Here is an 8,827-nt window from a genome sequence, read left to right on the forward strand (position 1 = left end):
GATTTGATTTTGTTTGGCAATCAGTCATCACAGTTGACTATTTTTGCCACACACTATTGTATGAATTATTTATATATATATATATATATATATATGTACAATTTCATGTCATAAATGACTTTTTTTAGGATTCTTTCTCTTTCCATCCCCTTTCCTTCTGCTTATTTTCTTTTGTATTCTTTTTTAAATTTTTTTGGAGAAAATGAATTTGGAAAGAGACGGCCTATAGCAAGTTGTACGTACATCAATGGAGGTATGGAGCAAGACGCACATGCAGTCTCACAGATCAGCAGAACAAGCGTCGCTATCAGAGACTGAATGGGTCAATGGATAACTTTTTAGTAATTTGGTAATTCCAACTAAGCCAAAGCTTTTTGTTTGTGTAGATGGACTCCAAGATATAATAATAATACACAACATTTATTAGGCGCTAATTAATACGGGTGTTTCTAAGCGCACAAAGATATGTAGTTGTGTATACATCTCCAAGGTGAGTTCATGAATGATATACAAGCTATGACTTATGACTTGATGACAGGCCGCTTTTAATTGCGTTTGTATTATGATGGTTGCTTTGGGAGACCTGACTTTTACAAGCTAAGCTTTTCCCACACCCCTCCCTTATAACCACACTCTGGTCCATGTCTGCCTTATTCAAGACGAATGTCCTGTGTCCGACAAGTCAACTTAAAGGTAAAGACCAGTTATGGTCATGCGATTGCATTGTGAAAGAAACGTTGTGGAATCGATCAGAAAAGGTTGATCATCTAGCATCTAGCATCTGCAAGGTTCTGGAATCATCAGAATGAAGAAATTTGGCCCATTCTTCGTAAAGTTACAAGCACTATACACAGAAAGATGTATATACCCAACTAACAATCGGACGTTTTCTGAACGTTCTAAAAAGGTTCCAAATTGGTTTCCTAAACGTTTTGTGAAAACGTTCTAAAGACGTCCATTTGTGGTAGGTTTTGGACGTCTTTTGGAACGTTCCAACTGGACGTTTTTTGAACGTTTTCTAAACGTTTTTAGAACCAATAAAAAACCTTTTATAGATTTGCTTTCAAGTGCAAGGACCTGCAGAAAACCTGTCGGACGTTTGGGACGTTTTAAGAACGTTTTAAGAACCTTAAAAACGTCCGGAAAACCTTTTAAAAACGTCTCGAACGTTTCCAGGACGTTTAAAGAACGTCTATAACGTCCAAGAGAACCTTTTAAGAACGTGTAGAATGTACTGGAAACGTTTTGAAAACGTTTAGAAAACCTTTTACGAACGTCTAGAACGTCCTGGAAACGTTTTGAGAACGTTCAGAAAACCTTTTAAGAACGTCTAGAATGTCCTGGAAACGTTTTAAGAACGTTCAGAAAAACTTTTGAGAACGTCCAATATACAGTGAATTTTTAATAAACGCTAGGTCACACATGTATTTGATTGATTTTATGAATTTATTATCAAACATATTTACAAAATATGTACAAAGGCTTGGCAATACAGTACATCATGTATATTTGAAAAAGAGTATTGGTATTTCCCGAAGTGCCCCCGAAAGAACATACAATTCTAATATTCAGAATAAATTGTTATTTGATCAATATCGATTCATAAAAGGCTGAAATATCCATAAATATATTTGTATTCAAAATATTAAAAATGCTTGAAGACTACTTTGAAGAAAACAAATCTGAACAGTTCTTTAAAAAGCAATTGATATAGATATTTATTTAATTATTATTTTAACAAACATTAAATGCAGAAACTGAAAGTAACGGGTCATTTTGAATAATAACAGGGGCTTTACTTGGCCGTTTGTAATTATTACTTTGCACCGTGATGGTGCAGGTTTTGGTTTTAAAGTTAAGTTTGACCAATACTAAACTATCCCTTTAAAACTATAGATACATAACACATGAACAATCTAAAAATAAAACATAAGAAAATGATAGATGAGTTGAAGATATGCCTCATTAACTGGCAAATATGAATACTCATATAATTCACGGGTCTATGTCTCTATGAATAAACAAGGCAAGATAAAATGAATACTTTGAATAGTGTCAATAATTTGGCAGCACACATATAGCAACTTTGGTAACACACTTTATAAAAGCAATTTGAGTTATTTACAGAACCTGGCAATTCATGCCAAAAAGATGCCCCAGCAAATGATTAAGAAATCTTTCTATAATAAGTCTTGATCTTTGGTAAAACCAAATAGTGGATTGAATTTTTTGTGTACTATATCAAATTCACCAGAACCTTTTAACAAAATGTCACAAATTATCATTAAATACATGTGAATAACCGATTTAGCTATGTGCCTCCACCCAGGATTAGCTTCATCATCCGGTGCAAATTATAACTATTCAAAAGAGTACATGTATTTACTTTCTCATCAACTTCTACAAGTGATAAAAATGTGACTATTTTGAGAAGTCACATTTCAAGTGAAAGTACGGCCAAAAAAAAACAAGGAAACTACACTCGTTTCAGCTCTACAAATTGGCAACACTGATGACACCACTGTGAGTAGCTATCCATCAACTTTGTACTCAAAATTTCATATTTTCTAAATTTTCCTTAAAGTTACACATTTCCACAGCTTTTAATCAGAGTATGTTCAGATTACTAATGACGAGTAGCTTTCTACACAACATGCTTTGACTATGGGGGTTAGAAAATGTGAAATTTTGTGCACAAAGTGAATTTAGAGCTACTCAAGATGTCATCAGCATTGTCAATTTGAATAGCCGGGAGTAATTTACTAGAAAATGTAAAAAAAAAAAAAGAGTAGTTTCCTTACCGAGTTTGCCCATTTCTTATTTTTAATTTTGTTCAAATTTGTCTCCTTTGATTGAAGCAGTGAAATTTCTAGGGTAGATTTCCCCTTTAAATCCCAGTAAAAAATTGTCCTTTTGATCGACCAAAGATTTAGTGGGCAGGTTAAGATTTCCCGGAAGCCTTGCATCTTACTTCAAATATAAAATCAACACAAAACACATGAACAATCTACAAAAAGCTTTTTACAATAAACTGATAGAATTGAGTTGATATGAATTATTAACAGGCAAATATAAATACTCAAATTTAAGGGTCTATGAATATAGAAGACAAGGTTATAAGAGAGTTTGGCAGCACACACATTGGCCCGAATTCACAAAGCAAGGTTTGAGCTCAGACCAAGGTTTGAGCTCAAACCTCCTTTTGTTTCGCCAAACCTCCTTTTGTTCTTTACAAACCAGGTTTGTAAAAAACGCGTAAAACGCGTCATATGACGTACGAAAACCAAGGTTTGAGCTCAAACCTCCTTTGTGAATTCGGGCCATCGGTTTCAGCATCCTTACAAAAAGTAGTAAATTTACAGACCTATACAACTTTGTCTTGCATTCTCAACAAGATGATGGCAATTCAATTAAAAAAGATGCACCAACAAAACTGTTATGTCGCTGATAAAGTTTCTCCATTATTAGCTGAAATGGTCAAATTTGGTTTCAATACGAGTTTTAGGATTTTTGCATTGCCCCTGAATGAAGGTATCTTAATCTACCTTGAATGAAAATTTGGTGTTCACTGGTTTGGTAAACGGCTCCCTCAGGTCTTCCACATCAACGGCCGCTCCCGATTTGGACAAAAGCAGTTTTTGTACCAACTGCTTCAGCTGCTGCTGCCCTTCCTCCAGCCTCTGCAGCGTACACAGTACCTGCACTTGAAAATTGCCTGAGAAGAAAAAAACAGACACATAAAATACATTATAATAACAGTTCAAGTCATTAAAAAGTTTGACAGCAAATTAATAGGATATTTTGGCGAGATATGTTTGATAGCTGAAAAATTTAGTCACTTCAGGAATATATCACCCAGCTTCAAAGACGACACCTGTGCAGCGCTTCCAACAAAGTATACATACTGTAAGGATTTCAAAGCGACTCTTCTGTAAGAAAACTATACCCATGCCTTGTTGATGAAATAAATTACATGTACGCAGAGATAATCTGCCTCTCTTATCCAATCCAACAGTATTTTAGTGTAGCAACTTAGTACAAATGGCAAATGTTGTTTTGTTAGTTTATACGCTCTACAGTATATGTTCTGATGATAAAAAAACCCTCAGAAACTTTCGTTTGTGAAATGCTATCTGAATTTCTGAAAAAAACTTACTTTCCGAAGCCCGAGCCCTTGCTGGAGTTGTGGGTTGGAACTGAAAAATGTGATGTGGACTTGGACTTCGCATTCAGTTTCGGCATTGGTATCTCTGCTGCCACAGCCTTAATCGTTCCTCCGCGTACATGTTGTTTTCTTTGGTCCTAACCGATTCAAGATCTGAAAAGTAGAGACACATTGCAGATGTTAAAAGGGATATCAAGACATGACAAGAATTCTCATAAACTGAACAAACTTTTGGGTAATGCAAACTTCTTGTCCGAAATTTATGCCTAGATTACAAATTAATTTCCAGTTTTGCCGGAATGGTGCCACATCTATTAATCATCATTTTGCATGGCTGGGACACAAAGCAGGTCTAGCTATCCCAAATAAATTATATTAGGTTTTCATCTGTCGGATTTTGAAGAAAACAAGAAATAAGATGTAAATTATACGTCTCTGGCCGAACCAAGCACTACTAACCATCAAGAGACAAATACTTACCAGCGTCAATTCCGGAATCACTAGAAGATTTGCTAAATCTCTGGGGAAGACGTCTTTTTCGCTTCTACACAGCATCATCTTCCGATACCAGGTTTGACGTGTCCTCTGCCTTCCTGGCGATGCTTTTGCGCTTTCACATAGTTGCCTGTATGTAAAAATAAAACAAATCAATCCTTAAGTTATTAATCTACGTTATTGGAAATCAATTTCTTTAAATAATGTGTCATCTGAACTAAAAAGATTTTTTTTAAAGAGACGAAATTGAGAACACGATAGGCCTATAGATCTAGGTCGCGATATTTCTAAAAAAACAATTTCCATACAAAAAAGGTGGTTTGGGGAGCCTGTTGTAATAGGGGGTGGGATAATATAAAGTTGCTAAATGGTGGTGGAGGGAAAAGCATGGAATGTTCCACTGGGATTTTAAATGCTATTGAGGGAAGAGTTAATAAGTCGCGAAATGAGCTGGTAGTCGAGGGACTTATTTTCTTCACGAAATAGCATTTTATATCCCGATGGGAACTTTCAATGATTTTTCCAGACAGCAAAGTTAACAACTCAACTGTTTTAATCATCCGATTACCATGTAATGTAACGAGCCATGCGCACATACCCACTCCAGCAAAAAGTCCATGCTATTATGCGTATTGACCTCTAGCACTGCACTACGTGTTAATACTTTTAGGCAGCATTTGCTCAAAAGGAATAGTCAATACACACATAATACAATCATGCCGATGCGGCTGTAAGCAAATTTTGACAGTAGATCTAGACAATTTGAATTTCTAAATTGTTCTTTCTAACAAAATAACATCGGTAAGTTGAACAAATTGTATTTTATTAGACTAGAATCTAGACAGACTACTGCTATTTAGGTGTCATCAATTGTCACTAAAGTACCGATTTTTAGTGAAAGAGTTTTGTACAGTGGTGTTTGAAATGTTGAGTATCAATAGCACAGCTTTTAATACACACAACCAGGATAGTAATGCAGCTATGTATGCACTAACTCGCAGCTATGTATGCACTAACTCCAAGAAGCTCCGACGCCGTTCGGCATCGGAGCTTCCTGGAGTTATGTGTGCACATACCCTAGCCTACCCAATTACCATACCAGTCAATGCAATGAAAGTTTCAACGGCCTGCACATGCAACATAGAGTCTGCCGTACTTTTAGTTTTAATGCAAATAATCAATATTTTATTTCATTTTACATGCTTAAAAATCAATCAAACAAAGCTTAAATTCCTTACAGATATCAAAATGTTAAAATAACGCTTACCTCGGTGTCGCAGTCTAACAGATTATTTGAAATCTCGAAGTCACGTCATCAAGCAGTCAACTCGTCAGTCAGTTTAAAACACGCGGCAAGCTCTGGTACACGGTGGAGCGAGCGCGCCGCACCGGCCGCGCTGGATACGATTCACTGACCTATACAGTGGTACTATTATATACGGTGCGTACGCACTTTGTATACACGTGGTTGAATGGAGCATAATAAATGATGTAGCGCGGTCGGACTGATGGGGGGGGGGGGGGGGGGGGGGGGGGGGGGGGGGGGGGGCACAAACATTATGTGAGGGGGAGGGGTCACTCCTTATATATTTCTTTTTTCTTCAAATAATTTCACCTTATGTTTTCTATTTTTTCCCCTCAAAATTATTGGGGGCACGTGCCTCCCTACATCGCTACGCCACAGGAGTGCATCAGTTTGACATACCTCGACCCCCCCCCCCATGCGTATGCAAGTGGCCTAATTTCGCCAGCTGGTATTTTTTAAGAAATATTTATTTGGACATAAAAAATAAATTCAACAAAATACGTCTGAATAAAACGTTCTGTAAACGTTTTACAGGACCTATCCAAGAACGTTTAATTTGTAACGTCCAAAAAACGTTTTCTGAACGTCTTCAAAAGATCTAGCTCCGCAGCGAATGTAAAGTCCCAACTTAGACGTTATATAAACGTTTTTTAAACGTTTAATATGGACTAAGACGTACGGAACCTGATAAGAACGTTCTGTAAACGTTCTAAAAACGTTTTGTGTTTGCTGGGTATCTCTTACAGACCATGAGAGAAACACTGATTTACCAAATATATGAATTAGTAGGCGGTTTGCCGGCAAATTTGTTATCATCATGTATTAGTCAAAACATATTCTTTCACATGATTGGTAATGAGAGCTTCCATTTCATTTTTTGAAATTGGGGCGTTTCCAATACTGGTCTTTACCTTTAATTCAAGTTTTATATACATGTCGGGCCTAACAACAAACTAATCGACGTGCATATAACATTCCTGTCGTGATAAACACATTTTTTTTTTTTTTTTTTTGCTTTACAATCTGACTACAATTAACTAGAAATGTTTGTCAGAAGATACATGCGATATTTTGTTTCTTCGATTATTCGTAGTCGAATAGATCTGCCAAATATAAAAAAAATCTAGCCTAGACAAGACACCCCATCAAAAAAAAAGTCGCTCGCCGCGCTAACACCCTTCTGCCACCAGCTCGATGCCGGAGGTGTCTACTCAACATTTTTATTTTAAATAAAACAAAATCTTTGGATTTTTATTTGGCAAATTTCCAAACACAATGTTTTGGCAACAGACCCCTTTATGTGCACTATTCAGGGAGGCAGTGGCGGATCCGCCCCCCCCCCCTGGCAAAAATTTGTTGTGCTAAAGAAAGCTATAAAAAAAAAGTGTTCCTCCCCCCCCCCCCCCGAACAAGCCACTGAACGAAATATCTGACGACGTAATTTTCCAATTTCGGGGGCCAAAAATTAAAAAAATTAAAATTGCTCATCTGACCGTGATTAAATGCCTTAGAACCCCTGAGCTTCCGGGGGCTCTGCCTCCTGGATTTCACCTAGGGCCCAAAGTCAGGCACCTGGATTCTCATCTGACGGTTATTTAATGCTTAAAACTCCTGAGCTTCTGGGGTCTCGGCTCCCTGGACCTCACGCCAATTAGTGTCCGGCCAGTGTCACAAATAAAGTATCAAAATGTGTTCATCTGACCGTAATTAAATGCCTAAAACCCCTTGACTTGGCTCTGCGCCTGGACCCCAGGGCTCTAAGGCGGACGGCTGGATGCTAATCTGACGGTAATTTAATGCTTAAAACCCTTGAGCTTCTGGGGTATCGGCCCCCTGGACCTCACGCCAATTAGTGTCCTGCCAGTGTCACAAATAAGGTATCAAAATGTGTTCATCTGACCGTAATTAAATGCCTAAAACCCCGAAGTTTCTGGGGCTCCGCCCCCTCGACCCCACCTGGGGTGCTTGTCTGACCGTTATAAATTGCCTAAAACCCCTGAACTTCTTGGGGTTCCGCCCCCTAGACCCCACGCCAATTAGTGACCTGCCAGCCAGGGGCGTCGCCAAAGGGGGTGTGGGGGTGCGACACCCCCCACCTGTCAGGATATTGTCGGTAAAATTGCGCTGCCGTCGGGAAAAAGAGAAAAGGGGGGGAAAAGAGAGGGGGAAAAAGAGAGGGAAAGGGAAAGAAAAGAAAAAAAGAAAAGGAAAAGAAAAGAAAGAAAGGAAAAGAAAGGGAAAAAAGGAAAAGAAAAGAAGGAAAAGAAAGAATTGCCTAAAACCCCTGAACTTCTTGGGGTTCCGCCCCCTAGACCCCACGCCAATTAGTGACCTGCCAGCCAGGGGCGTCGCCAAAGGGGGGGGGTGTGGGGGTGCGACACCCCCACCTGTCAGGATATTGTCGGTAAAATTGCGCTGCCGTCGGGAAAAAGAGAAAAGGGGGAGGGGAAAAAAGAGAGGGGAAAAAAGAGAGAGAAAGGGAAAGAAAAGAAAAAAAGAAAAGGAAAAGAAAAGAAAGAAAGGAAAAAAAAGGAAAGAAAGGAAAAGAAAAGAAAGAAAAGAAAGAAAAGAGAAGAAAGAAAGAGAAAAAAGAAAAAGAGGGAGGAGAGGAAAGAAAGGAAAAGAAAGAAAAGAAAGAAAAGGAAAAAAGAAGAAAGAAATGTGAAAGGGAAACAAAAGAAACGGGGGGTGAAAGAGAGGAGAGAGAGGGGAGGTAAGAGTCTGAGAGAGGAGGAGTGGGAGTAAAAGAGAGAAGGGGGTTGTTGGGTGGAGTCGTCTCGTCGAGGGAGCAAGAAAGACACGGTCAAATATGTTGCTGTGTCGGGTCAGCTGTATCGGTATTCTTGCTCGATCCTCGTGTA

At 38.5% G+C, this 8,827-nt stretch overlaps 1 long non-coding RNA gene across 1 annotated transcript; it reads right to left on the reverse strand.

The window, feature by feature from the left end:
• Positions 1–1,427: 1,427 nt before the first annotated feature.
• On the reverse strand, positions 1,428–6,034 carry LOC115919310. Its single transcript, XR_004061792.1, has 4 exons — positions 5,928–6,034; positions 4,646–4,790; positions 4,157–4,318; positions 1,428–3,715 (listed from the first exon to the last, which is right to left on the reverse strand). It is a non-coding gene; the product is annotated as an uncharacterized LOC115919310 (long non-coding RNA).
• Positions 6,035–8,827: the final 2,793 nt, after the last annotated feature.

This window comes from Strongylocentrotus purpuratus, unplaced genomic scaffold (assembly GCF_000002235.5).
Source record: "Strongylocentrotus purpuratus isolate Spur 01 unplaced genomic scaffold, Spur_5.0 spur5_scaffold_6, whole genome shotgun sequence".
NCBI classification, from domain to species: Eukaryota; Metazoa; Echinodermata; class Echinoidea; order Camarodonta; family Strongylocentrotidae; genus Strongylocentrotus; species Strongylocentrotus purpuratus.